The 26,883-nt window shown below is 36.6% G+C and overlaps 1 long non-coding RNA gene across 1 annotated transcript; it reads left to right on the forward strand.

The window, feature by feature from the left end:
- The first annotated feature begins 206 nt into the window (after positions 1-206).
- Positions 207-25,999, forward strand: LOC120313898. Its single transcript, XR_005558285.1, has 3 exons — positions 207-265; positions 8,801-8,911; positions 25,890-25,999. It is a non-coding gene; the product is annotated as an uncharacterized LOC120313898 (long non-coding RNA).
- Positions 26,000-26,883: the final 884 nt, after the last annotated feature.

Raw genomic sequence — 26,883 nt, forward strand, 5'->3', positions numbered from 1 at the left:
TCCTGTGAGATGATAGCAAGATCACCCATAGCTTGAATATACTGAAGAGAAACAGATTGCAGGGGTGGCTACATTCCAAGATGAGTTTATGCTTGAGCAGACTTTCACACCCTTCAGATATGTTGTGACTTCACCCAGCCTGGATGGTCAAAGGTCATGTTTTATGGCAATACTGGGAGTTGCAATTCCAACACATCTGGAGGGTGCCGGGTTGGAGAAAGCAATTTTGGATGTTATTTATCTGCACTGATACAAAAGGAGCAGGGTGAGTATTTGCCAAGCTCATTTGGCTTCTTATGCAGCAAAACCATGATCTTTTAAAAGAAAAAAGGTGGGGGAACATAAATCATAAACTGTGTTTTGTTTTGTTTTGTTTTGTTTTGTTTTAAATTAAGCAGATATCACTATGGCCAGACAACTTAACTATAAGCATAGGTGAAAGATAAGAAATAACACTTGTACTTTGGGCTAAATACTGAACGGAAGTTAAGAAATCACAAGAAGAAAATGAGTTAAGATGAGTCATCTGTCCTCCTGACTAGATGAAGCTAAAGCCAAAGAGGCAAAGCAGATAACTTCAAAATGTTTATGCCTTGAGAGAATACACACCAAGAGTGAGCTGTAATTTGGCCAAGCCTGCTTTTCAGATTCAGGTTCAGTTCTCATGAAGATATTTGTATGTATGAAAACATGAAGAATGAGATCCACTGAGCCATTTAACAAGTGTTCCAACTTGTTTAACCCCTGATGATCAAACCCTGCTCAAGCTAGAGGATTTGAAATCCAAAGGATTTAAGATAGATAGTAACTGAGTCGTTCCATTTATTTCAGTAGCACTATCTGTAAGTAAGCTCTGTAAATTTTCTCTATATGACTATCTTTACATTATAGTGTGAATAAAGGGCTCATGCAAGATATGAGATTCATCTAGATTTGTTTCACATCTGAAAGATACAATCAAAAAAGTGCATGGGAACAAGAGAAAGTTGTGCATAATCTTTATATTGTGGAACTTAACTTTCTATAGGAAATCATTTTTTTTTATAATAGTAGTAGGCAGACGTCTGAGAAAGGTCTTCATCAGTTACTCTATTTAGGATCACTCATCCACAATGGATGCAGATGCAAAACTACCCCATCTGGCCATCTACTTAAATAAAGGCTGCTTCTCATTTATCTCCACCCCATCATCACCTCACCCACTTTCAGCCAATAACAGCACAATAGAGTTGGTCCCATAAGCAGCAAGCCACCCACAGGAGCGCAGACTGTCAGGATATTACTTAAAACAGGAATTTGGTCTTGCATTCAGAACAAAACCATTATGCCTTGTTCCAAAACTAGTGCAGGAAGTCATTGACTTATGTTGTTTAATGACTGTTTGGAGTTACAACAGCCTCAGAAAGGGTGCTTTATGGCCCTTATAGGACTTCTAACTGTTGTAAAATGTTGCATAGATACATAATTGCAGTTTGGGCATTTGGCAATTACAACTGATTGCAGCATTCTGCAGTCATGTGACTGTGATTTGCAATGGGATTTTTACCATTTATTTTTTGGGGCAAAAAATGCCCTTTTGGGAGAATGCATTTGGATTTACAGTTGTGTGATTTGCTTAATAATCATGCAACTGTATAGACAATAATGGTCATGTGTGTGCCTCAATTTATAACAAACATGACTTATGACTGAAATTCTGCACCTAGTTGCAAGGACCACCTGTGTTTCATTCACTGCAATCAGGCATTTTAAGCTCTGAATATTTTACACATTCCTATATATATTCTCCATCTGTAATATTAATGATGGATACTTTGAAATTCTCATGCAAAATCAGTTGTTCAATAAAAGTTCATAAAAGTTTAGAAAGATAGGGTTGTAAGAAGTCAGATTACTTGTCCTTCTAACCTAGGGCAGTGTTCACCTTTTGGCAGATTTAGAGATTTGAAAAGAGATTTTTCCAGTATCGCAGTCTTTTAACTGCAGATATAAAGATCTTTTTCATTCAAAATATATATGTTACCATGGAACTCTTGCTTGTCCTGAAATATATAAACCTGGTCATAATCCAATTAACTATGATCGTTTCTCTCAAGACCTTAGTACTCTATCCTCTAACAAGAGTTCAACTATATTTAACCATGAAAACTGGGCTGTGGAGACTACATAGCTGGGAAGAAATTCTGAGTATAAATCAGGAAGAAACTGCTAGCAAAAATCAACTCTCCATCAATCATTTTTATGAAAAGTGAAGTCTGGCTTCTTACTACATTCTATCCAAAGAGTGAAGTTTTTTTTTCCTAGGACATTTGTTCTATAACATCTGTTTTCTGTAGTAAATGAATACTTGGAAGTTTTATAAAACTCAGTGGCCAAATTCTCACCCCATCTTTCAAGGAAGATTTTTATGCACCTGCTGGAGACAGTTCAAGCAGACAAAATAATGTCAGGGCCAGATTTTGCTTTTTGTTGCTTTCAAAATAGAATTCTATTGCAGATGAGTCAAGAGCAGCAGGCATATGACTCTTCTTTAAGGATTCCTGATGTTTCCTAATTTGTTATCTGAACAGAGGTAGCATACCCAAAAACCTAAATACAAAAAGCATCAAGAGGATTTCTCCTATTAGATGCAGTTGTTTTTGGCAATGTTTACAGTCATGGGTTTACTGCGCAGATTTTGCCAGATTTTCTTCCCATCACAAGCTACAAAACCATATTAAAATTAGAATTTGAAAGTGTGAAAGGACCACTCCCTCCTTCAAATAAAGTAGCTTGAAAATGCTTCCTTCCTTCCTTTCTCCCCCTCTCTCCCTCCTTCCTTTCCTTTCCTTTCCTTTCTTTTCTTTTCCTTTCCTTTCCTTTCCTTTTTTTTTTTTTTTTGCAGAATGATGTGATACATGAGTTTATTCTTCTGGACCATTTCAGCATTTCTCATCATTCCTACTTAAATGGATGTAGCCTACAGTAAGTGAAAGTTAGCTTAGGATGGTGTTTTTATAGATGAAAAAGGGGAGACCAATATTTTAAATGAATAAATAAAAGTACAGCTAATGTGAAGTTAGGTGAAGAAAAGTAACTGTCCCCCCAGAGTCTATGACAAAGGCACTGTTCCTTGAAAAAGACAAATTAGAAACAAAAATTAAAATAAGCAAGAAAATGGTAAGAGAACATCTATCCGACCTTGACAAGTATAAATCACCGGGACCCAACTAGAAGACCTCCAAGGTCCAGCTCTATTCTATTCTATTCTATTCTATTCTATTCTATTCTATTCTATTCTATTCTATTCTATTCTATTCTATTCTATTCTATTCTATTCAGTATGCTGTAGCTCTTCCTCCTTCTTAGAATTTAGTGAATTAAGGAAGCATCAGACTGAGCCACTTCTGAACATTATCTTGACATTCTGGACTTAAAAAGCATTTTACCCTGGTCATCATTACAGTGGAGCTTGCATATCATTCTCTAGGTCATCTTCCTCACTCTCTGCATTATAGAACAGGGATGCAAAAATGTGAACAGCCATGAAATGAAGGCAAGATAGATAGATGGCTAATAATTGCAGCCTATATGTGGTTAACAGAAGCAAGTATGGCTTAACCCTGAAATATTTTTGCTGTTGAAATAAATTGTGTTTCTCTTCTCAGGCTCTCTGGAGCTCCAATGCCTCCCTTGCTTTGAGCCAGGAGTTTTTGTTTAGGGTGAGGAGTCGTGGGTGTGGTGACCCCACATACTTTTACATGGCCATAAACCATCAGCTCAGGGTTACATTTTTTCTGATTCTGAATGGAAACAACAGTGAAACAAGCTTAAATATTTTGAGGGAAAGAGTCTTTAGCATTCTTTTATTTGACTGACAGAATTGCAGGAGGTCCAAAGAGTTCAAGCCAAATGCATTATTCCCTTCCCACTCACAATGTAATCATGTTGCAGAATAAAGCAGCCTTTTATAATGTCCCCTCCTTGTATTTAATAGATGGTTTGGGGAACCACTTAAGTCCCTGAGGTGCTGATTTAATAAGGATAAAAAATGTACTAGGACAAAGAGAAACCTGACTAATTTCCATGTCCATTAAATGTTCACTATCAACTAGGGAAGATATGAAATATTTGCTGTCACATATATGTCCTCCACACTCTTTCAAATATTTGCTTGGTAAACTTACTCAAATAAAGATCACATCTGCTTCATTCTGTGCGTTCTGCTCTTGGGAGGTAACAGTGCATATTGTTAGGAAGTGTGTGGGTAAACACACACACACACACACAAAGAGAGAGAGAGAGAGACTTCATTTGATTGGAATGAATCCAAAGCAGGCTTGGTTTCTTAATTTAATAGACAGAAGGACTCTCACAAAAGGAAAAACTCTCTCTGGCATTACATTTAATGAAGTTTACTATGCAAGTTAAATCTTTGTAAGGCAGTCCTTAAACTAACCCTTTTGTACTTCTACAAACCTTGATAGCCATTAGACTGTAAAAAGCAAGAAATTAATCTCTAGTTTGTAAATATGTAATGGTTTAACGGAGCTTTGGTAAAATAATTATCCAGGTTTAAAATTATTATTGTTTTCTCATTGCATCAAATGCTCACAGAAGATTTCAAGCAGATAAATTCCTTCACGCAAGAGGAAAATGTCACAGTAATCTTTATTCCACTTTGGAGCTTAGAAAGCTACTAAAATACAACAGTATGATCAAAAAGTCATCCCCAAAATGAAAAGTTTCAGCAACAGAGGAAGGAATTGGGAAGTAGCTTTATAAAACATTGCATCTCACTGAGACGGAAAACAAATTTAATCCCATGAAGATAAATTATATTTCACTTAAAATGTAACATCAGCCTATTCAATCTAATACCTAAGGATAATTTGAAATTTTTGTCTTATATTTTCTGCCAAAATCCATTAGTAAAAAGCTAGAGATTGTTGTTCACTATCTGGGCTGGTTTTAATTTGGAAATATATGTTGGCAGAATTTGGTAGGGATAAAATGGTAATAAGTGCAAGATTTATTTATTTACACCATTTATATAGTCACCATGGAACTCTAGACAGCAAAAAAAGGATAAAACATAAATCAATTTAAAAAGACTAGGCGGAGGCTAATATGTTCCCCATGTATAATCGGAACAATTAACATTGAGCCCTGGTATTTGGAAAGGACTTTAACAATTTTACACATTTAATATCCCGAAGTATTTATATTGATAAAAGAAAGCTTCTTTGAGAGGACAAATCATGTATTGCAAAGATTGCTTGGAGGTGGGAGATCCTTCCAATGTAATCTACAGGATCCCCTGTAAGAATCCCCTCTGTGATTATGTAGGGCAGACGGGGAGGAAGCTAACCACCATATTACAAGAACACAAGCAAGCGATCAAATGGAGAAACCCAAACTCATTGGCAGCTTCACATTGTAATGAACAAGGACATACATTCAATTTTTTAGCTACTAAGATTGGTGGCCAAGCAGGGACAAAAATAGCCAGGGAATGATTTAAGCCTGGGAAATGGGCCTCTTGTCAATCAATAGGAGTTCTGATTTACCAGTTTACCAGATAAACCACCAGTTTATCAAATACTTAGGAGGGCTTGGCAGCACAAGGAAACAATAGCCAATGACTTAAGTACTGGCCACTGACACCCCAATCAACAACTAAAAAGCCTTACACAATCAGGCACCATATAAATACTATACACAGAATAGCCAAAAGCACACATTCTGCTAAAGAGAAGTTCCTTGAGGATGGGCTCCAGAACAAGTCTAGTTAAACCTCTGTTCCCAGTGACCAATGCAAACTGGATCCTGAAAAGGAAAGCTTCTTCCACTGGAGGAAGCTTTGGACCAATCCTCAGTCTTCCTTCTCCTCACAAGCATTTTTAAATTGAAGGTGAAGATTAGAAATTCTGAAAGCTCCAAGGCCATATCCATGTGCATACTGCTCCCTACTGTTCTTATGATTTAATATTACTCTACCATCAATTAATCATTACATCATTAACCTGACAGCTCTCTCCAAACATGATCTTCCCCCCAGAGCTGCATCTTTGTTAAGAAAAGGAGGGGTTAAATATTTCTATTTCTAAATGGCTATTGCCATAGGGCTATTGCCTAAATGGTTATTGCCATAGCCATAAAATGGCTCTTTTGTGTTTTGCCAAGTGTAATGGCAGTGATCAGGTGCCCAGGCAACTGAATCTTTTGCATCCAGAGACAATAGGCACACCAGTAAATAATGGGATTTTAAGCTTTATTATTAGCTCAAGCAAACAGATTTGAAAGCGTAATACAAAAAGCATGCATACATAGCAAGACGATACCCAAATCAGGATGTCAGGAGCTCCTTAATAACAACAGCAGAGGTATCCCAAGGACAGCTAGTTCCCACAATAGCTAGTGCTGGGTTCCACGTAGAAGTTCCCAACCAACAACAACCCTGTGGTTTTTCTCAAAACATGGCACCATGACTTCATGGCCCTGCTACCATCATGAGGCTGCAGGACCTGACTGGCTGGCACATGACTCAGGAATGGGAATCAAAAGTCTGAGACTTTCACAGTGGGAAAACCTTTGAAACTACACAAATATTCCCCCCTCCCTTCTCCTTTCACTCTAAGCAAGAGTGAAAAACAAGCGAGTTAGCTCAGAAACCTGCTAAACCTATTAAACTTGTAGAATTTTCTTAATATGTTACTAAACTCCTTGAAATAACAATGGTTTTCTGCATTGCTACTACATCCCATCATTGCCATTAAATTTGTGCTGCTTCTAGCATCAAGCCAATCACCTATCCCAAAAGCATCTGAATTAGAAATCTTTGTCAGATTGTTTGAGACAATCCATCTGCTCTATCTGCCAGACTGCCTTGCAGTTCGATGACTTGTTGCTTGGTCCCTCACTTTCCAAGTTGCTAGAGGTCTGGTCTGTATTACAGTGCCTTTCACTGTCTGCCTATTAGTCTGACCATAGTCTGGCCAAATTCCTGTCTGCCTATTAGTCCGACCATAAGACAGTCTGTGTTACATTGTTTCCAGTCCACCTATCTTTCTCTTGATTGGGTCATCTTTCAGTCTGTTTCAATGTATAACCTGGGGATGCCTGGAAATAAATATCAACAAAGTCAAGATAAACCAGCATTTTAATAGACTATTAAATGGTTTAGCGAAATCCAACTATTTGGAATCTTAAAAGAAGGGCTAGTTCATTCATGGGACTACTAACTATTCTCTACATATTTGTCACTCCCAACCTAAAACACTTAATGACAAGAGGAAGAAACATTTCTATGATGGAAAACTCCCCATCTTCTATTTGGAATGAAAACTGCCTTGCTTTGATTTGTTGGACATCCACCTAGCCACGATAGTGAGTTGGACAGATCATTTGCAAAACGTAGATACCTTTTTGGTTGAAAGAGATTGGCAAACAGTACTGACAAATATATAAACTGAAATAGGCATATCATTCTATATTTTAGCAATAGCAATAGCACTTAGACTTATATACTGCTCCACAGTGCTTTACAGCCCTCCCTAAGCAGTTTACAGAGTCAGCATATTGGCCCCAACCCTCTGGCTCCTCATTTTACCAACCTCAGAAGGATGGCAGGCTGAGTCAACCTTGAGACAGTGAGGATTGAACTCCTGGCAATGGGCAGAATTAGTCTGCAATACTGCATTCTAACCCCCTGAACTATCATGGCTTTTAGAATAGAAAAGGTACAGACCGGCATAAAAATATCTATGAATATGAACCATTTTTGCTAAATAACTTAGAAAGCCTTTCTAATACTCAAAAACTCTTAAGATCATAATAAAAATAAAAATTTAATAAGAACAGCAGGACCATCACTAAAATAGATGTTCAGGCTTGAGATCTTTGTTCTTAAATAATATTTACAAGTCTGGGCAGGCAGTCAAAATAATAACTAGAGGTCTGGTCTGGTAATGATGGCTTTCAAAAGTCGCACTGGCTCAGTGGCATGATATTCCAAAATGCAGCATGGTACTCAATAGAGGCTGAAATGTGTATGTTAAGGAGCAGTAACAATAGTAGGCTTTTAACAAAAAAGTAGGAATTCTTCTCCCTACCTCCATCTTATACTGGAAATGGCCCCAACTTCTCCTATCATGGCCATCCTTTAAACGTCTATTTTTGAAGGACAAATGATCTAATAAGTTTTCAAACATCTTTTGTTGGAAAGAGAAAATATATGTGACAAATGTAAATATCTGAAGAAAAAGCCCTGCGTTAAAGGGTTGATACAGTCAGTCCTGATAAAGGCAGACTGTACATTCCTTTGCTGTTAGTCAGACAGCTGCTTTCCTTAACCAATCATTGTTTCTGGACCATTTTTTTTTTCATTGCTGGCCTATATACTATTTTATTTTACCTTTTAGGCATGCTGGAGATGTAAGGTTCTCATTAGCTAATTGCAACCAACTTCATCTTCTCTTTTTCTAATCCTGGGCTTTCTCTTTAGTCCTAGTTCACAGGCGAAAGAACACATCAAAGCACATCAAAACAGGCTAGCGATTATTGTTTCACATAATTTGATGCAAATCTGATTCCTTTCTGAACCGCTGTTTGTTCCAAAGGCCCATCTGGTTCAGATGTTAGGGAGCTGTGCTTTCAATTATAGGCTTCTAGTTATGTAAGGCTTTCCTAGGCATGACTGGCACAGAAAACAGACTTACAAATAAGAAGGGAAATCTTAAAAGGAGACCTATAACCTTTGATTCGTAAGTTTTAGCCTTGACTGCTGTGAATTAAGAGCATATATTTTTTACCGTTTAAGGCTACTTTTTTTATCCAGAAAAATGGTGCAATAGGAATTGGAAAAAGAAACATGGCAGAACAAGAGAAGATGCATAAAAGGATATGACTTTTTGTCTTGGAAGAAAGTTAGGTAAGTATATGGAGACAATAGTGCATATAATTATGCATAGTTGGGAAAAATAATCATGACTATGTTCTTTTTTCTTTTCTCATGAGTACCTGAACTCATCTTGCAAAGCTAAAGAATGAAAAATTCAACTCATGCAAAAGAAAGCCCTTTTTCACATAACACATTGTTAAAGTATAGAATACCACCCTACATATTCTATATTATAGAGGATGTAGGTAGGAATTGTTGGCAACACAGATGGCTTTAAAAGAGAATTAGATATGATAAAGCCTGCTAGACGTGGTGTCTAATATCTGCTTGGTCTCTAAATGCCAGTTATAGGGGTATATGAGTAGAAAGGTGCTCATAAGCTTATTGTGCATCTGCAAGAAGTGGGGTGTTAAGTGTGTATAAAATGACTCCATGAAAATCTTCCTTCTTTCCTTCCTTCCTCTCTTTGGAATCATAAGCTGCAGGCATGTAAACATAAGATACATAGCATATAATGTTACAACATATGAACAAAATGCATCATCTTAAAAATAGGAGGAATAAAGCAGAGGGATATACATTTAACAAAACCCAGTCTAGATCCAGCCCATCCCGGTAGCAAAGCAAAGGTTAGGTTAGCTAAGTTTCCCTAGATAGATTATCCTCTTATCTTCTACTGCCTTTCTGTGGTTTTCATGCTATCTGGCTAGGTGGGCCTTTTTCCTGTCCAAAGCAGATTCTGAGAAAATGAGGACACTGCAGCCATCATCATCATCATCATCATCATCATCATAATCATCATCACCATTGTAATGTATTGAGGTGAAGTACTTGGAATTGTTGAAAAAACAGTCATAAGTCTCTGTCAGTTAAGAGCCAGGCTTGCTGTCTACATGCTAATTATCTTGTGTTAAAGCGGGAACTAATACTTGAATCCTATTGGCTGCCACCTAGTTGTTGAGTGTATAAATAGGGGTGGAGCTGCAGTTATCCAGGCTTCTGTTTAAACCTTTAATAGAGAGTTGTTTGTTCACCTGCTGCCTCGTCGATGACTCACCGAGCACCAAACATAAGAATCACCATCTCTGAAATTATGTCTTCAGTTTAAACTCAAGTCATATTAAGCACTAACTATATGTGAATTGTAAAAATGTGGGCAGGCATTCATTAGATGGGGTTTTACATGGAGGTAGTAGTTAGGATTTCAGTTTAGACAAGGGAACAAGCTAATCTGCTCTGCTTTTTCTCCTCTTAGGCTTTCTCAGACATGATGTACAGTATATAAATAAAAGGTTATATGAAACGTAAAATGTGTTAAAATTTGAGCTGCTTATAAAAAGGTAGAACCCCTTAGCAAATTGGAAATTCTGACAGGTCAAGTCCAAGAGTATTTCACTGTCTTTGGCTTTTTAAATATTTCCCACAGTTAACATATTTTGTTGTTTTGAATAAAATTGCTGTTGCTGTGTTTTATTTCTCTCCCAGCAGCCATTAATATAAAGAGAGAAACAGAATATTTTTATTACTAAAGCTTGCAGTAAAGTTAAATTTTCAAGTAAACTGCAATATAACATTCAAGCAGTAAGCAGCATAGTTGTTCACAAAAGCTAAAGCTAATTATTTCTCTGTCACGTACAGAGAAATCTAGTGGCATCTTGTGAGCCACAACTTAGTTTTAATATACAAGAACTAGAAAATAACAGACTTTTATTCTATCGTCCACCATATAGTGTGACTCCATTACATTACTCTGAATTGGTGGATCATTTTCAATCTAGTGTTGAGGCTGGGAGGAAGAATTAAATTTGGAAACTGGATATGCTAAATACATGCCTGTAGGAACACAAAATAGCAAATAAAATTATGTGGCCGAAGTATGAAAAAGGATATTGTTGTAAAGATGAATATATCCAGAAGATTTACCTCAGCAGATGAAACAGCCTACAATGCAATTAGGTACAAGTTTTCTAGAAGAATATAATGGAAATACACCCTTACATGATAAATTTCTTGAGTTTATTTCAATTTTAAATCAAATTACACTAGATACAATCATTTTTTTCTGCTTGTTCTAATTTTAGGTTAGATCTCAGTAAAGTAGTTGGACAAGGCTATGATTGTTAAAAAAAAGTAGGATCAGATCAGGGTAATTTATACTCAGGTAATCATTATTGTAAATTATTTGAAGAGTATACTCTAAATCATGGCTTTTCAACCTTTTCACCCATTGTACCACTTTTAGGATATGGCAATATCCGAGTACCACCAGTCGCCTAGCAAGGTGTTACCAACTTGATGACCCCCCCAAAAAAAACCAGGAAAAAGTGATAAAGTACAGGTAGTCTTTGACTTAAAACAGTTCACTTAGTGACTATTCGAAGTTACAATGGCATTGAAAAAAGTGCCCCCAAGCCACAGCCAAGCAAGACACCTGCCTGCCCACCTGGCAGCGCTCTTCCTCCTGTCCGAGGTTTTCATTGTTGTGAGCATTTCTGTTGAGGATTGGAAGTGGGAGTGGGATGGGGGGGTGTTTGGTTTTTATTCCCCCCTTCTGCTGGGTGGTTGCAGCAGGTTTTGGTCACTTCACATGACCTTGGGAACTGTGACCGTCATAAATATGAATCAGTTGCCAAGCATTTGAATGTAAATCACAAGATCCTGGAGAGGCTGCAACATTCCAGCTGATTGATGCTTCTTCAGGGCTCAGCAGAAGCATCAGTATCAGCGCCAAGCTCCATCTGGAGCCTGGCACTGATCCTGGTGCTTCCATTAAGCCCTGACAGCTCCGAAGAAGTGCCAATCAGCTGGAAAGTGGCATTGATTCTGGCGCTTCCGCTGAGCCCTGACAGCCCTGCTGCTCTAGCCATCTCTCGCTCAGGCTTATGCGGTGCTGCCACTGGTTCAGCTCATTCCCCTCCCCCACTACCACTTTTCTAGGATGGTCAAGTACCACCTGTCAGGTGAGGTGCCAATGTACCACAGGTGGTACCTATACCACTGGTTGAAAAGCCTTACTCTAAGTGTTATACAAAATATAGTTGGTACAATTAAAGCTATAATGCAGATTACTATCAAAGCAATTAAAGGAACTATTGGATATCCAACCTGCCAATACTATTTATCTACAGTGAATTCAAAAATATAGGTGTATTTATATATTACTGGAAAATATACAAAAGTAGTTTTAACAATTGAAATACTCAACAGAATCAAGCAGTACCAAAACAAGAAAACTTTATTCCAAATGTCCACTTGTATCAGAGACACCATCCTGTTTTGAGATCATAAGCAATAATTCTCTCCTGAAAGAAATGTTCATTCAAACTCTACAGTCTAGGAAAGTAGACCAAATGGAAATAAAACATGAATAGAATAGAATAGAATAGAATAGAATAGAATAGAATAGAACAGAGCTGGAAGGGACCTTGGAGGTCTTCTAGTCCAATCCCTGCTCAAGCAGGAGAACCTATACCATCTCAGATAAGTGACTCTCTAGTCTCTTCTTAAAAAACTCCAGTGATGGAGTATCCACAATTTCTGGAAGCAAGCTGTTTCACTGGTTAATTGTCCTTGCTGTCAGGAGGTTTCTCCTTAATTACAAGTTGCTTCTTTCTTTGATCAGTTTCCAACCATTGCTTCTTGTCCTGCCCTCTGGTGCTTTGGTGAATAACGTTACTCCCTCTTCTTGGTGGCAGCCCCTCAAATACTGGAATATTGCTATCACGTCTCCCCTATTTCTTTTATTCTTTAGACTAGCCAAACCCAAGTCCCGTAGCCGTTCTTTGTATGTTTTAATCTCCAGGCCTTTGATCATCTTAATTGCTCTTCTCTGAATTTTTTCCAAACTCTCAACATCTTTTTTGTGATATAGTGACCAAAATTGGCTGCAGTATTCCAGGTGTGGTCTTACTAGGATTTTATAAAGCTAATACTTCATGTGATCTTGATTCTATGCCTCTGTTTATACAACCCAGGATTATATTAGCTTTTTTGATTGCTGCAGTACACTGCTGGCTCATATTAAGTGATCGTCCTATGAGGTCCCTCTCATAGTTACTGTTTTTGAGCCAGGTCTCGCGCAATCTGTACAATCTTTGATTTTTCCTGCCTAAATGTAAAACTTTGCTTTTTTCCACATTGAAACTCATTTTGTTGGATAGGGCCCATTGTTCAAGTTTGTCAAGACCTTTTTGGATCCAGAGTTTGTCTTCTGCGGTGTTGGCTACTCCTGTCAGTTTGGTGTCATCTGCAAATTTGATGAGTTCCCCTTCAATTCCCCCATCTAAGTCATTGATGAAGATATTGAAGACTACTGGGTTTAAGACGGAACCTTGTGCTACCCCACTGCTTACTTCTCTCCATGTGGATGTAGTGCCATTGAGGACTACTCATTGAGTACAGTTTGCCAGCCAACTACAGATCCCTCTGGTGGTGATGTTGTCTATTCCATCTTTTTCTAGCTTACCAAGGAGTAGGTTGTGGTCTACTTTATCAAATGCCTTACTGAAGTCTAAGTATACTATGTCCATAGCATTTCACTGGTCTACTAGTTTAGTCACTTTATTGAAGAATGAAATAAGATTGGTTTGTCATGATTTGTTTTTAAAAAACCCATGCTGGCTACTAGTTATAACTTTGTTTGTTTCTAGTTGTTCACAGATCTGTTTTTTATTATCTTTTCTAGGATCTTCCCAGGTATTGATGTTAAACTGATTGGTCTGTAGTTTCCTGGGTCTGTTTTTTCCCCCTTCCTTGAAGATGGGAACCACATCAGCCCTTTTCCAATCATCAGGTACTTCCCTGGTGCTCCAGGGTTTTTTAAAGATGTGGTGCAATGGTTTTCAGATAACATCTCAGATAACTCTGGGATGTAATCTGTCGGGTCCCAGTGATTTATACTCATCAAGGTCCGATAGGTGTTCTCTTACCATTTTCTTGCTTAGTTTAATTTTTGTTTCTAGTTTGTTTCTAGTCTTTTGCAGTGGTTTGTTTTTTGTATTTATTTATTTATTTATGAGACTTATATACCGCTTTAAGTGCAAGCACTCTCTAAGCGGTGTACACCAGTAAGCAATGTGTGTATGTATGTATATATATATATATATATATATATATATATATATATATATATATATATATATATATATATTTACATTGCCCCCAACAATCTGGGTCCTCATTTTACCTACCCCAGAAGGATGGAAGGCTGAGTCAACCTTGAGCCGGTGAGATTTGAACCGCTGACCTGCTGAACACAGTCAGCTAAAGTGGCCTGCAGTACTGCACTCTAACTGCTGTGCCACCTCAGCTCATTGTATGTTGGGCTATAGTTTCTTTTTATGTGAAGACTGATGCAAAGTATGAGTTAAGCAGCTCTGCTTTCTCCCTGTTGCCTGTTATTTCCTTGCCATCTCTCTTTAGTGGACCTACAGTTTCCTTGACTTTTTTCTTGTTGTTAATGTGTTGGAAGAAACTTTTTTTTATTATTATCCTTGATTTCTGTTGCAAGTCTTTGTATGTTCTGAGCCTTTGCTTTCCTAACTTCTTCTTTGCATGTTCTGGCTGTCTGCTAATAATCAGCCTTAGTTATGTGCCCCTCTTTCCATTTTTTGTATTTGTCCTTTTTGTCTTTCCATCTGTCAGAGAGATCTTTGTGCAGCCATGCTGGTTTTTTCTTGAATTTCTTGTTTTTCTTTTTCAGTGGTATTGTGCAGGTCTGGGAGTATAGGAGTTGCTGGGGACAATGGAAAAGAAAGACTTATGAGATGACTTTTAGCACTGTATAATAAAACAATACAAGGAATTAGTAGAATAAATAGAAAAGGAGATGATAAAATCTAGCAAAATTATATAACACAAGAACAAAGCTAATCCACAAAAGAATTCCACTAGTTTTTTACCTACATTCTTTTCTTTCTTACAACACCAAAGATTCAGTGTCATCTGTGCACTTAGTTCCTTTTTTGCTATTACAGTATACAAAACTAAATGATCTTTTAGCATTCACTACAGGATGATGCTACAGCTATATTCCACAATAGGTGGAGATCATCTAATTGGTTTATATCCATTTAGTAACAAAGGGAAAAGATCAATATTTGTTTTCTAAGAGAAATTCACAGAACAACTGATCAACCGATTTGGAAACTCTCAAAGATTCCAGTTTCTGTTCAAAGAATAATTCACTTTTTCCTTATGTTTTCCATCTCAGGCTAAGGGAAAAGAATACTAAAAGCATTAGCTATTGTTACATATTGATTTTGGAATGTATAACAGTTTTTCTGTATTGTGTTATATCAATATAGCTACAGCCTGAATCTTGAGAGGTCCACCCCTTTGTGCTTTCCATCTCTGGAACTCTCCCCAGATGAGATAAGGTTTTCCTCCTTTTTTTACAATTGCACAAGGTCACTTAAAACTATTTTTTCACAATTTTTTTATCATGGGTTTTTGGCCTGTGATTGATTAATGGCTTTATTGCCATCCTTGTTTTAATTATTGTTGGCTGTTTTTAAATTGGGAAATCTTATTATTTTTAAGTCTACATTTGTTCAGCATTTTAAAAGTGTAGATTTTTATGGTATAGATATTGAATGTTTAAAGAATAGAATAGTTCACATATCTTCTCCCTCTCCTAAAGATGAGTACTGCAGATATCTGTGCTTCCCACAACATTTATCTTGTTGGGCATTATAGACTAGATGGACCTTGAATGTATCACACTGGGCAATTTGCCCATTTATGAAAATGCTGGATAATAGTTAATTTTGGCAGGGAATTAATATAGTGAAAAAGTATGATCAATCCTTTTAAAAGCCTAGGAAACATTCCACCCACCCACACATGTTATAAATGACTACTGTACATTAATCTACCGGTATATATTATCATTTCAACATGATAAAGCTGCTGTTGATCCAAGCTATTTGAATTTAGGGCTTTGGGTTTCTGTACAAGCTTATCAAATCTGTTTATTAATGCCACATACATATTCAACTGTTCATTCATCAAAATTTGTTTAGTTTTTTTATCCTTTCATCAAGGTTCATAATTCTTAGATGATGTCACAACACATCTGTCACTGGAACTGTAGATGACTGTTTGCATTTCTACTGAAAATAAATATATAAATAAATAGATAAAATCCTGGGAAAACTGCCAGAATCAACCCACATGATTTTGCTAACATAATCCTTATCATGTCATTGAGACTGAGAAAACCATCTCCAAAATTAGATCACTTTAAATCACTGACTTGAGAAACAGTTGTTTTCTCACTTACTCTAAATGGCATTTCTTTGAACAGTGTTTTTGACAATTTGACCCATTATCTGGTTATGTTGAAATACTGAACATAGGATATACAGAATGAAAATTGTGATGTACAGCAAATCTACCTAAATATTGAACTGAGAATAATAACTTATTCACAGATATGAAACTGAGGCTATAACTGTTGCTAAATTGAGCATTGTGTCTCCTTCTTCCTGCAATATTCATTTATATAGCAAATGAGGAATGTTTTCCTATTTTCTACATAAACATAATTATAAACAACAAAAAAGTATTTTGGGATAAGCATATAAAGCCCATGTAGATATATACATTGGGAGGGTACAAGATCATAAAAGGCTGCTTAAAATAAAGGTGCAATTTCATCTTTGAAGTTTCAGTTCACAAGTTTGGCAAGGGATGCCTAGCACTTGGGAGGTTTTGTCTCCAGCTTTATGATGAAGTACAATCTCATACTTGTAGTTAGGAGGAGTTCACATGCCAAAAACATCTTTGTTGTGGCAAACCACTTCCTCTTTTCCTGCTGTGCACTTGCTTGGAAGCAGAAAATAAGCTTTGAGTTGCATCCTGAAATAGAGTTGATCTGTAGTTTTTGACATTCTCACCAAAAATCTACAAGGCCAGTTATTCTGGCTGTACCTAAACAAGCCTTTAATTTCACCAATGGTAGAATTATATAGATATGAAACCACAGTTCATCTTGCTCATCATTCCCTTCTTAAGATGTGAGTTCAAAGCTATAATCCTCCTTTCACTTGCCTGAGAGTAAACCCCACTGAATTCAGTGAAATAAAGACACATTGCATTATGAGATTTTCTTTTGAAGAGAAAGTAATGCACATTTGTGAAACATTTACAATATTATAAACTAATAAACAAAATTATTGTTTGAGTAAGCACAGAGAGCATGCATGTCATTCCAATATAGAGTTTGAATCCTGGGAGAATAAATTAAACAAAGTACAAAATTAATTGTTAGAACAATTAATCAGTGGAATGACTTGCTTCCAGAAGTTTTGAATGCTCCAACACTGGAAGTTTTTAAAAAGAGATTGGGCAACCACTTGTATGAAATGGTATAGGGTTTCCTGTCTGAGCAGGGGGTTGGACTAGAAGACCTCCAAAGTCCGTCCCAACTCTGTTATTCTGTTAAATCAACTGGTCTTTCTACTCCAATGACTGTGCCACCAACCCAAAGTGGTTATGGCCTCCATCAATCCATTTAATGATGAAGAAGCCTCTTAGTTGGACTAGAGGGATTGGACTAGATGACCTACAAGGTCCCTTTCATTCTGTTATTCTAAGTCTAGTTGCATATGAGCCTACTTGATAAATCAATGGCAGAACAAAAAAATGCTGTGCAAAAGATGATGAAACCTGTTAGACAGGACATCTGTTTGTAACTGCATTTGGACAATTATAGCTTGATCATGATACAAAGTGGTACACATGGTCCTTTTGGTCCTGTCTTTGGCCACATGTTAATGATGCTTGTCTGTTTTGAGTTGGTTGCCTTAAAAAAGCAACTCCTGGATTTTCAAAAAGGTACAGTAATAGGCAAATTTGTCAGTTTCATAATATGAGTTATTTTAATTGATTAGCTGCATTAAGAGAATTATAAATTTAGGATAATAGTTTAAGGGTCTCACAAACTCAGAATAACTGGATCATAATAACTGGAAATATATTTAGCAGCATGTTTGATTTAAATTGATTTAATACCAGCCCGTACTCTTTCCCATTTTGGATTCAAAGAAATATGCATGCAGCTGGGCCTGCCAGATCCCAATTTACAAACTATTCTTAATTTACAAGTACATTCTGAATTTCAGTCTTGATGTCAGTCCTAAATATGAGTTTTAAAAAGGTTGAGTTATAGGACCATCTATAGATGGGCTGTCAGGCAGCCATTGTGTTCATGGGAAAATGGAGTAAGAAATGCTATAGCAGTAGACTTAAAAAAAAAAAAAAACCAAAGGAATTCTAGACAGATAATTGTTCTGCTGCCTTTGAAAGAAATGTACTTACATTGCATGTATAACTTGCAAGTTACTGTTGGCTCAGGCTGAATATCTTTTAGTTTTCCTTGTAATTCTTAGAGGCTTGTTAAAATTAGAATAAGAGGAAAATACTAATTAGAGATCATCTTATGATATTTGGCATAGATAGAGAACAACAAATGTAAAAACGGATCTTTCTTTTCTCAGATGTATTGATATTCTTTTGATCTCTGTAAAATAGAACAGCTCAAGACATGCAGCCACAATCGTGTTTCATCTCTATTTTTAATCTTCTCAAAACTACAACAAGCAGGAAGTCAGAAAAAGAGCCGCTTTTACAAGTTTAATGCAACAGAGGAAGCAACAAACCAAAATGTCTTCATTTTATTTCTTTTAAATGTGCCTCTTTATAAAAAAGAAACCTGCTTTGAGTGTCTTATGCCATTAGCCCTGAGAACAATGACCCATGGACAGTCTGTCCTAGCAAATAACAGTATTTTGCATTGTAAAGGCTGCCGCTGAAACCTTTAGTGTGCTTGCTAGAAAAAAAATATCCATTGAATACACTTGATGAAGAAACTGCTTTCAGCTGCAGTCTGAAATATTTCCTGCTGCATAAACTTTTGTCCACTAAATCACTACATCAGAATGATCTTATGAGAAACACATACAGATGTCTCTGTTTGCAAATAATCAGATTATGACCAAAATGTCATAAATCTTTAATACTTGCTTTGTACCAGAAAAACTGATCTGTAGGCAGAGATGAGGATGTTGTGGCCTAATGATATTGCTGGAGTATCATTTCTCCAGCCCAGTCAGCATAGTGAGGAATGTTGGGTGCTGTACATCAGCAACATCCAACCATAATCCCATCCCTATCTCCACTGTTGTGGTTATCCCTGGAATTTCCTACTACCAAGGGAAATAGGGAGCCTCAAGAAAGTTTAATTACATTTCTATCTGATTTGTTAATTTTCCAAAAACACGGGGAAGGAGTTTATGTATGCCTCTGGAGGCTTTCTCTGCTGCTCTGTAACTGACAATTCAGCAGAAATTAATTAATCAAAAACACAGTTCTTCAAATACATTTTGAAAAGCAGAAGAAGCTAAGTTCCAGAGCATGGTAAAGATAGGATCTTCCTTGAGTGCCTGGCAATTACATGGTCACAATTATGTAATTTTATTTCAATAGCTTCCAGTGGGTGTCATAGAACAGCTTCTTTTAAATGAACCAAACACAATCCACAAAGTGTGCTCAGTATTTTTCCTATTCTGTTCTGTGGAGTTCAGTCATGCCACCATCTCTTCCATTTTGTAAAGCTCCCTCCTACACAACTCCCTAACATAATTAGCTAATCTGCTCATTGAGCTAATGGGGAACTGTGCACGAGCATAGATCTCAAAGTTTGGGAGGAACATGCAGCTCAAGCATATTGCAGGAAGGAAGGAAGAGTTCGATGCCAATGAGAATTTAGCCCTGTGAAGGAATATCCTGAGGATGCACACAATAATGATTTGGGAACAGAAGAAAAGGTTCTTGTATGGAGCAGCTGAAAATGTGTGGATTTTTCTGAAGGCATAGATCAGATTGTTCACTGGGCTGTGGTTGTCATCTAGAATTCCTGCTTCTGGAAACTAAATCCAGGAAGGTCCCCATTGTGGCCTTGGGAGATGACAATGTTGACTGCTCAGGGGAGTGAAAGAGAGAGAGAGAGAAAGAAAAAAGAAAGAGAGAAAGAAAGAAAGAAAGAAAGAAAGAAAGAAAGAAAGAAAGAAAGAAAGAAAGAAAGGAGGCCAATGAAACATAGTCTTTAAAACTTTGCATTGGGTTGTCTTTGCTTTGTTGTGAATGCCTTAGGATAGGTAAGGATGTTTCCAGCAACAGGGGTGCAATAAAATGTTGCACTGTAATATTTCTCAAGAAAAATTGCAGTTCTGCAACAACTTTCAAGAGTCTTGAGGTCTGCACCAAAAACACCTGAAGGCAGGACAAGAAGCAAAGGATGGAAAGTAATCAAGGAGAGAAGCAACCTAGAACTAAGGAGAAATTTCCTGACAGTGAGAACAATTAATCAGTGGAATGACTTGCCTCCAGAAGCTGTGGGTGCTCCAACACTGGAGGTTTTTAAAAAATGGTATAGGATTTCCTGCTTGAGCAGGAGGTTGGATTAGAGGACCTCCAAGGTTCCCCCCCCCCATTCTGTTATTCTGTCCATGCAGCAATAAGACTCCAGATATAACTCTTTGCAATGAAAGGAATCGCAGTAAGAAAATATTATTTGGAAGCCTCAGTATGAACATTTCCAAAGAGTATCTTCCTATTGTTTAGAATAAATCATCCAATTCCATCTCAATCCTCATTGTCACCTAGCTGCTTGATTTGAAGCATCCCCTGCCCCTCCTGGCTTTATCTTCCCTGAAAAAGAGAGACCTGGCTATCACCCGCATCCGGAGACTCCCTAGTCCAGTGTTTTTCAACCTTGGTAACTTTAAGATGTCTGGACATGAGCTTGAATCCACACATCTTAAAGTTGCCAAGGTTATGAAACACAGCTCTAGTACAAAGTTCCACATGCCAGATTCTGCAGTTTCCATTACATTGTTTGCATAAACTGCCCTTTAATTGCAAAGTGACTTTTCTGAGTTTCCATCTTCTTTCTTTCTATTTCTTGGCTGATTCTTCTTCAGGCATACCACCTGAAAATCATGCCAGTGCTTAATCCTTCAAATGAAAACATTTGAATCTGTTTATATTAGCAAAGGAAGCATATTGAATTCTTAATCTATCTTTGCAAATATTATTTCCTCTGAAGTGCACTTTGTCCCCAAATGCCTTTCAGAGGAGACTGGGGCAAAAGAAAATATGGCAACAGATATTTAGAGAAATAGCAACGTGAATTTCTTAAGCAGTTCTCTTTTCCAGCTCGGCATCTTCAGAGAATAAGTGGAACTTCAAAATATCTTAAAGCCTACTTTGTAACTGCTAGGGAAATGAAGCTTCAAGTGCATTTCAAAATGATAGCATTTTTTAAAAAGTTCATCCATTCTTTTCCTTCCTGGGCAATTATCAGAAAGTCAGGTCCTTTAACACCTTTGTGATGGAAATTGCCCTTTCCCTGTGAAGGCCAAAATATGCCATTAAATTGCTGCTTTAATTAAATATGGAGTACTTCATCTCCTTTGTCCTATGGAAGGATCTCAACAATTCCTAGGCTTTTGTCAAAAAAGATGAAAAACCGTTTCAAAAAAAGAAAAAAAGAAAAAAGGAACTGCTCCAGTCAGGGACTTTTCCCTTCCCACCATTGCTCCACTGCCTCCCAAATCTGTTGGCTGGGGTGTAATCTGCTTCTCTCTGACTACTAATTATTTCCATTCATTTCCGCAGTGCACAAATTGCAAGCCATGCTGGCAATTTAATAGTCTGATACCAGCCACAGGATAAAAGCAATGTCTTTGTTGAAGAAGTGTTTGAACATGGCGGGCGAGGGGTGGGGGAAGAGAGCAGGAAGAATCTACCTCCCTAGTGTTATACAACTGATTGTCATGCTTTTTGTGATTAGAAGCTGGTATGCAGAAGACTGACATATCCAAAACTTACATAGGTTTAGGTAGATCAATGGTTCACAAAAGGCAAGATAGAGAATTATCTGTATACATTATACAGATAACTAACTAACTAACTAACTAACTAACTAACTAACTAACTAACTAACTAACTAAATAACTAAACAAACAAACAAACAAACAAACAAACAAATAAAATGTTGTTTGTTGTTTTTTGCTTTGGAAAAATTTCTAATAGAACTTTCATCCAGCAACCGGATTGTTCATTAGATGGATATATGTGGAAAAACAGTATCACATAACCTGATTTTGGTCCATTTTATATAATGTTCCAGATTTTTTATCTATAAATGTTTATATGCATGGAAACGATCATCTCTAATCTGGTAATTTGGGATGTGATAGGCTGCAGCTCTCATCACCAAATAGAATTGAGGACAGGTGGGAGGTATAATCCAACATATATAAAAAGTGCCAGAATTAGATTTATTTTATACATTTGGCATATAGATATTTTAGGCATCTTATTTTAGGCATTTTATGTACTGGAGCTCTTTTACTGCACACAGAATGGTTATAAGACTGTCATTCTGCCTTCTGTTTCCATGACAGTGAAAACAATTAATCAGTGAAATAACTTGCCTCCAGAAGTTGTGGGTGTTCTTACACTGGAGGTTTTTAAGAAGGGATTGGACAATGATTTGTCTGAAATGGTCTCCTGCTTGAGCAGGAGGTTTAATTAGAAGACTTCCAAGGTCCCTTCCAATTCTGTTATTCTGAAACTTGAATTAGTTCATTCATGTTATACTGGTAGCAAATTATATAATATAACTGCAACTCTTGAAGGTATACATATTCACCATGTTATTCCTTTTCAGAATAAACAATGTTTTGCAAAGTACAAAAAGGAAATAAGCAAAAGTAAGCCAACAAAATTAAAGCATAAATTAAAAAAAAGCTAGCCAATACCACTTATTCATATTAATTTTTGCAAAAATCATCTATGCATTTATCATCTCCAGCCTTTTAACGTCATCATTCTTTTTTCATATTTCTTATTACTATAAATATACACATTTCTGTCAAACTCTGTAACACAATTTTTTTCATTTTGTTTCCTATCCACTTTTCCTATATCTAGTTGCCATTTATTTCTTGAAAGATTAATCTGCCTTTCAACTGCGTTTTTCGTACAGGACTCCTAATTGATCTTCTTGTGGCTGTTCAGCCTTGGCTATTGCTTCTTTCATTGTTTTTCCTTTTCTCCATTTTTTCCCAAGATGCTCTCTTGGCACTATGAAACAGATGTATCTTACATTCAGAATCTCTCATCAATCCTGCCAATCTTTCATCATAAACAAATTTGTCATATAAATCTATACACATAACTAATCTGTTCTTTTGCCATGTATGCATATGACTAGACATATTCAAAGTATATATTTGAAACAAATAGATTTTTGTCTCAGCAGATATACATCAATGTTGCAAAGCAGACATCATTCTCATTCACTCTTGGATCCAAACAACAATGACTTTTTTGGTTATCTCTTATCTTATTCCCACCCATCCATTCATGCCACCTAAACAGAATATTTTTTTCTTGCAGATCACATTAATTCAGAATATTGTTCAATTTTTCCAAACTTCATAGCTAGTTTTTAAATTATTACCTAGTAGAGGAATAAGTTGCTGTGCCTCTCACCAAGCTAAGGATTCCCACTGTCAAATGCACCCATAATAATTTGCATAATATCAATTCATAGTTTCTGGTATATGCTTTAACACTTTCATTCCTAATTAAAGCTATATCTTCACTTCCCTGCAAATATTCATCTCCCAAATATTGATCCACAAGAACAAATCATCTTCATTACATTTTTCCCCTTTTTTCTTAGTTTCATAGATGTACAATGTTCCTTCCTGCCTGCTTGCCTGCCTGCCTCCCTCCCTCCCTTCCTCCCTCCCTCCCTTCCTCTTTCTTTCTTTCTTTCTTTCTTTCTTTCTTTCTTTCTTTCTTTCTTTCTTTCTTTCTTTCTTTCTTTCTTTCTTTCTTTCTTTCTTCTTCTTTCTTTCTCTTTCTTTTTTCTTGTTCTTTATCATTTACTTCTCTTACATTCCAAATCATGATCTTCTATATATGAAAATGATCCCATAGTTGGCCCATATATTGTTCCTTGTCACTCATGATATTTTGGGGCCAACTGAGGCTGTCACACAATGCTTTTTGCTAAGATGAAGATGATGTGGTCTATGTTACTATCCTTAGTCACATACAGCATTCATTGCTAATGGCAAGCACAATGTGTGTCAGTTTTTGCACATTTTGGTCAGCATGCCACATGTGGAAACAAAACCCTATTTTATTCCAACATGCACATACACACTTCTATACAAGCTCTCTAATTTAGATATTACCTGCAAAACAACATTCTGTTGCCCATACCTATCAACACAAAGGATCATGCTGAGGTTAGCTGTGTAATCCTGTTTTAAAGAGTTGCAATCAAGTGCTATATTCACGCTCCTGCATGCTCTAATGTCATTGTTCCAAATTATTTCTGAAGACCTGCATAGCTTACTTCTTAACTATGGGAAGAGTTAGGTAGTAAGGTAGATCTATATAATTTTATTCATGTCAGCAAAGTCTCTAGTTTTACTCACATGATAGATCTAACACTGTATGGCTGAACTGCCATTTGATCTAGTATAAAGAAATGTATTATTTCAGCAAAAGGAAAAAGAAAAAAGAAAGCAAATAATAGTTACATTATTTATAGATTTTTGTATATGCCAACATCTGCTACAAATAAAAGTATGGTAGCTACTAAATGTGCCATTAATTTATTTAGCCACTGATTACATTTAGAGCTTTCATCTGAAGCCAAAAAAAATAGTTTATGTATGTTTATATAATTTAAGGAATTAATGATAATCCACGTGTATATCTTTGAGATGAAGATATATTTTTTCTACTAGATAATAGAATAATGTGCTAAATATATTGCTTTTATTATATAATTTCTCAATTTATGCTGGCAGCTCAGAAACATACTGGAGTGTCCATTTTTCCATTCAGTCAATCTCAAAAAAGATAAAGAATAATGTGTCACATACTTTCACTGGCTAAAAAATGAAGTCTGATAAATGTTGAAGTAATGGTTACTATGTTATTTTTGGTTTACTATCCTGACACTTGATGCTTCATGAAGAATTTTTGGCTTTTTCTTGTGCTGACCTGCATAGCTAGGCTCATTATATTCAACATCCTTGCAAAAAATGGGTTTTCCCATTCATGCAAAACTGAAATGGGGTGGCATATTTTGCAAACATTTTTGTTCCCCCTGAAAATGCCAACTATATTATTATTTATTATTATATATTATATATGTCACTCCTCTCCCCCAATAAGGTGACTCTGGGCAGCTTACAGATCATAAAAATATACTAGGAAAATTTTTTAAACCTACGCACATTAAAAATTTAAAATTATGTAAATGAAAGTCTCTTTCAAATCCAGTTGCACTTAACTGACAGGACCAGAAAGAATGTGGATTTAACCAACATTTTTTTTTTACACTTTAATGATGAAATCAAATGCTGTCAGTTTCCCAAAGTCTCTCATCTCTTCCTTACTTACAGGCAGTCTACAACTTAAAACAGTTCATTTAATAACCATTTGAAGTTACAACAGCACTGAAAAAAGTGACTTATGACCTTTTTTCACTTATGATTGTTGCAGCATCCCCGTGGTCACGTGATCAAAATTCAGACGCTTGACAATATTTATGACAGTTGCAGTGTTTCAGGTCATGTGATCACCCTTCTACCAAGCAAAGTCAATAGGGAAGCCAGGTTCACTTAATAACCATGTTACTAACTTAACAACTGTAATGATTCTCTTAACAACCGTGGCAAGAAAGGTTGTAAAATGAAGCAAAACTCACTTAACAGCTGTCTCACTTAGCAACAGAAATTTTGGACTCAATTGTGGCCGTAGGATGAGGACTACCTGTATTTTGACCATTCCTTTTTCCAATTTTTCTGTACCTGACCCCAGTCTCAAGTCACTTGCCCATTAGTTTTTCAAGTTCTTTCCTAATCCACTATTCTTCAGACTGTCTTTTTCCTTGTTTATCCCTCCGCAGATCCAGTACAACTTCAACTAGCAGATGGAAGACCTACGGAAAGGAGATTCTCACTGTCATTCAATTATTGTATCTTAAAAATTAATCCTAAATTAAAAGCTTAAAGTAACACAAAAAAGTTTCCATTCATTATGGCCTGAACAGCTCATCCAGAGAAGGATTTCTGATTGTTGTATTCTTATATACCCCGTACTTTCCAGCGTATAAGACGACTTTCGCAAGCTTTAAAATTGGCGCTGAAGACGGGGGTCGTCTTATATGCCGAGTCGTCTTATACACTGGAAATAACGGTAGTTTCCGGTGTATAAAATGACTTTCTAGACATGCAACTCAGCGCCAAAGACGGGGGTTGTCTTATATGCCAGGTCGCCTTATACGCCGGAATATACGGTATCTTACAACAAGAATCGGTACCTTTTTATAGCTTAGGCTTCACTGTGTCATTTTACTTGGAGGATGAGGTGTCCCTTCAAATCACCTGAAATCGCATGAAATTCTGTGAGATTTAGTGCTCATGAGATTTTGGCCATGCAAAGATTATGACTATATTGATTGCTCATGATTTTCCCTTGCTTGCTTTTTATGTTTTCTGGTTTTAATTTTGGTTTTTAATTGGATTTTTAATTTGGTTTTGAAGGCAGTTGCTGTGTTTTCTATTGATTTCTGTATTTTGTTTAGAGGTTGTGTTATTTGGTTGTTTTTAGTTATGTGAGCCCCCCAGAATTACAAATGTGACATGAGCAGCTATACAAATTGAATGAATGAAATGTTAATATGTTAATATTAATATGTTAATGTTGTTATGTTAATATTAATATGTTAATGTTGATTTAATTTGGAAGGTGCAACTGCCTAAGTAATACATACATGTCCAGGTGCCCAGGAGCAGTTGTGACTAGGCCTGGAGCACTTCAGCCATTATCTATAAGTTTCTATCATGGCTATCACAAATACCACAGTTGCTCTTGATCACATAGATGCACTATTACTACTG

The sequence above is a fragment of the Crotalus tigris genome, unplaced genomic scaffold (genome assembly GCF_016545835.1).
Source record: "Crotalus tigris isolate CLP2741 ecotype Arizona unplaced genomic scaffold, ASM1654583v1 scf7180000018822.470413, whole genome shotgun sequence".
NCBI classification, from domain to species: Eukaryota; Metazoa; Chordata; class Lepidosauria; order Squamata; family Viperidae; genus Crotalus; species Crotalus tigris.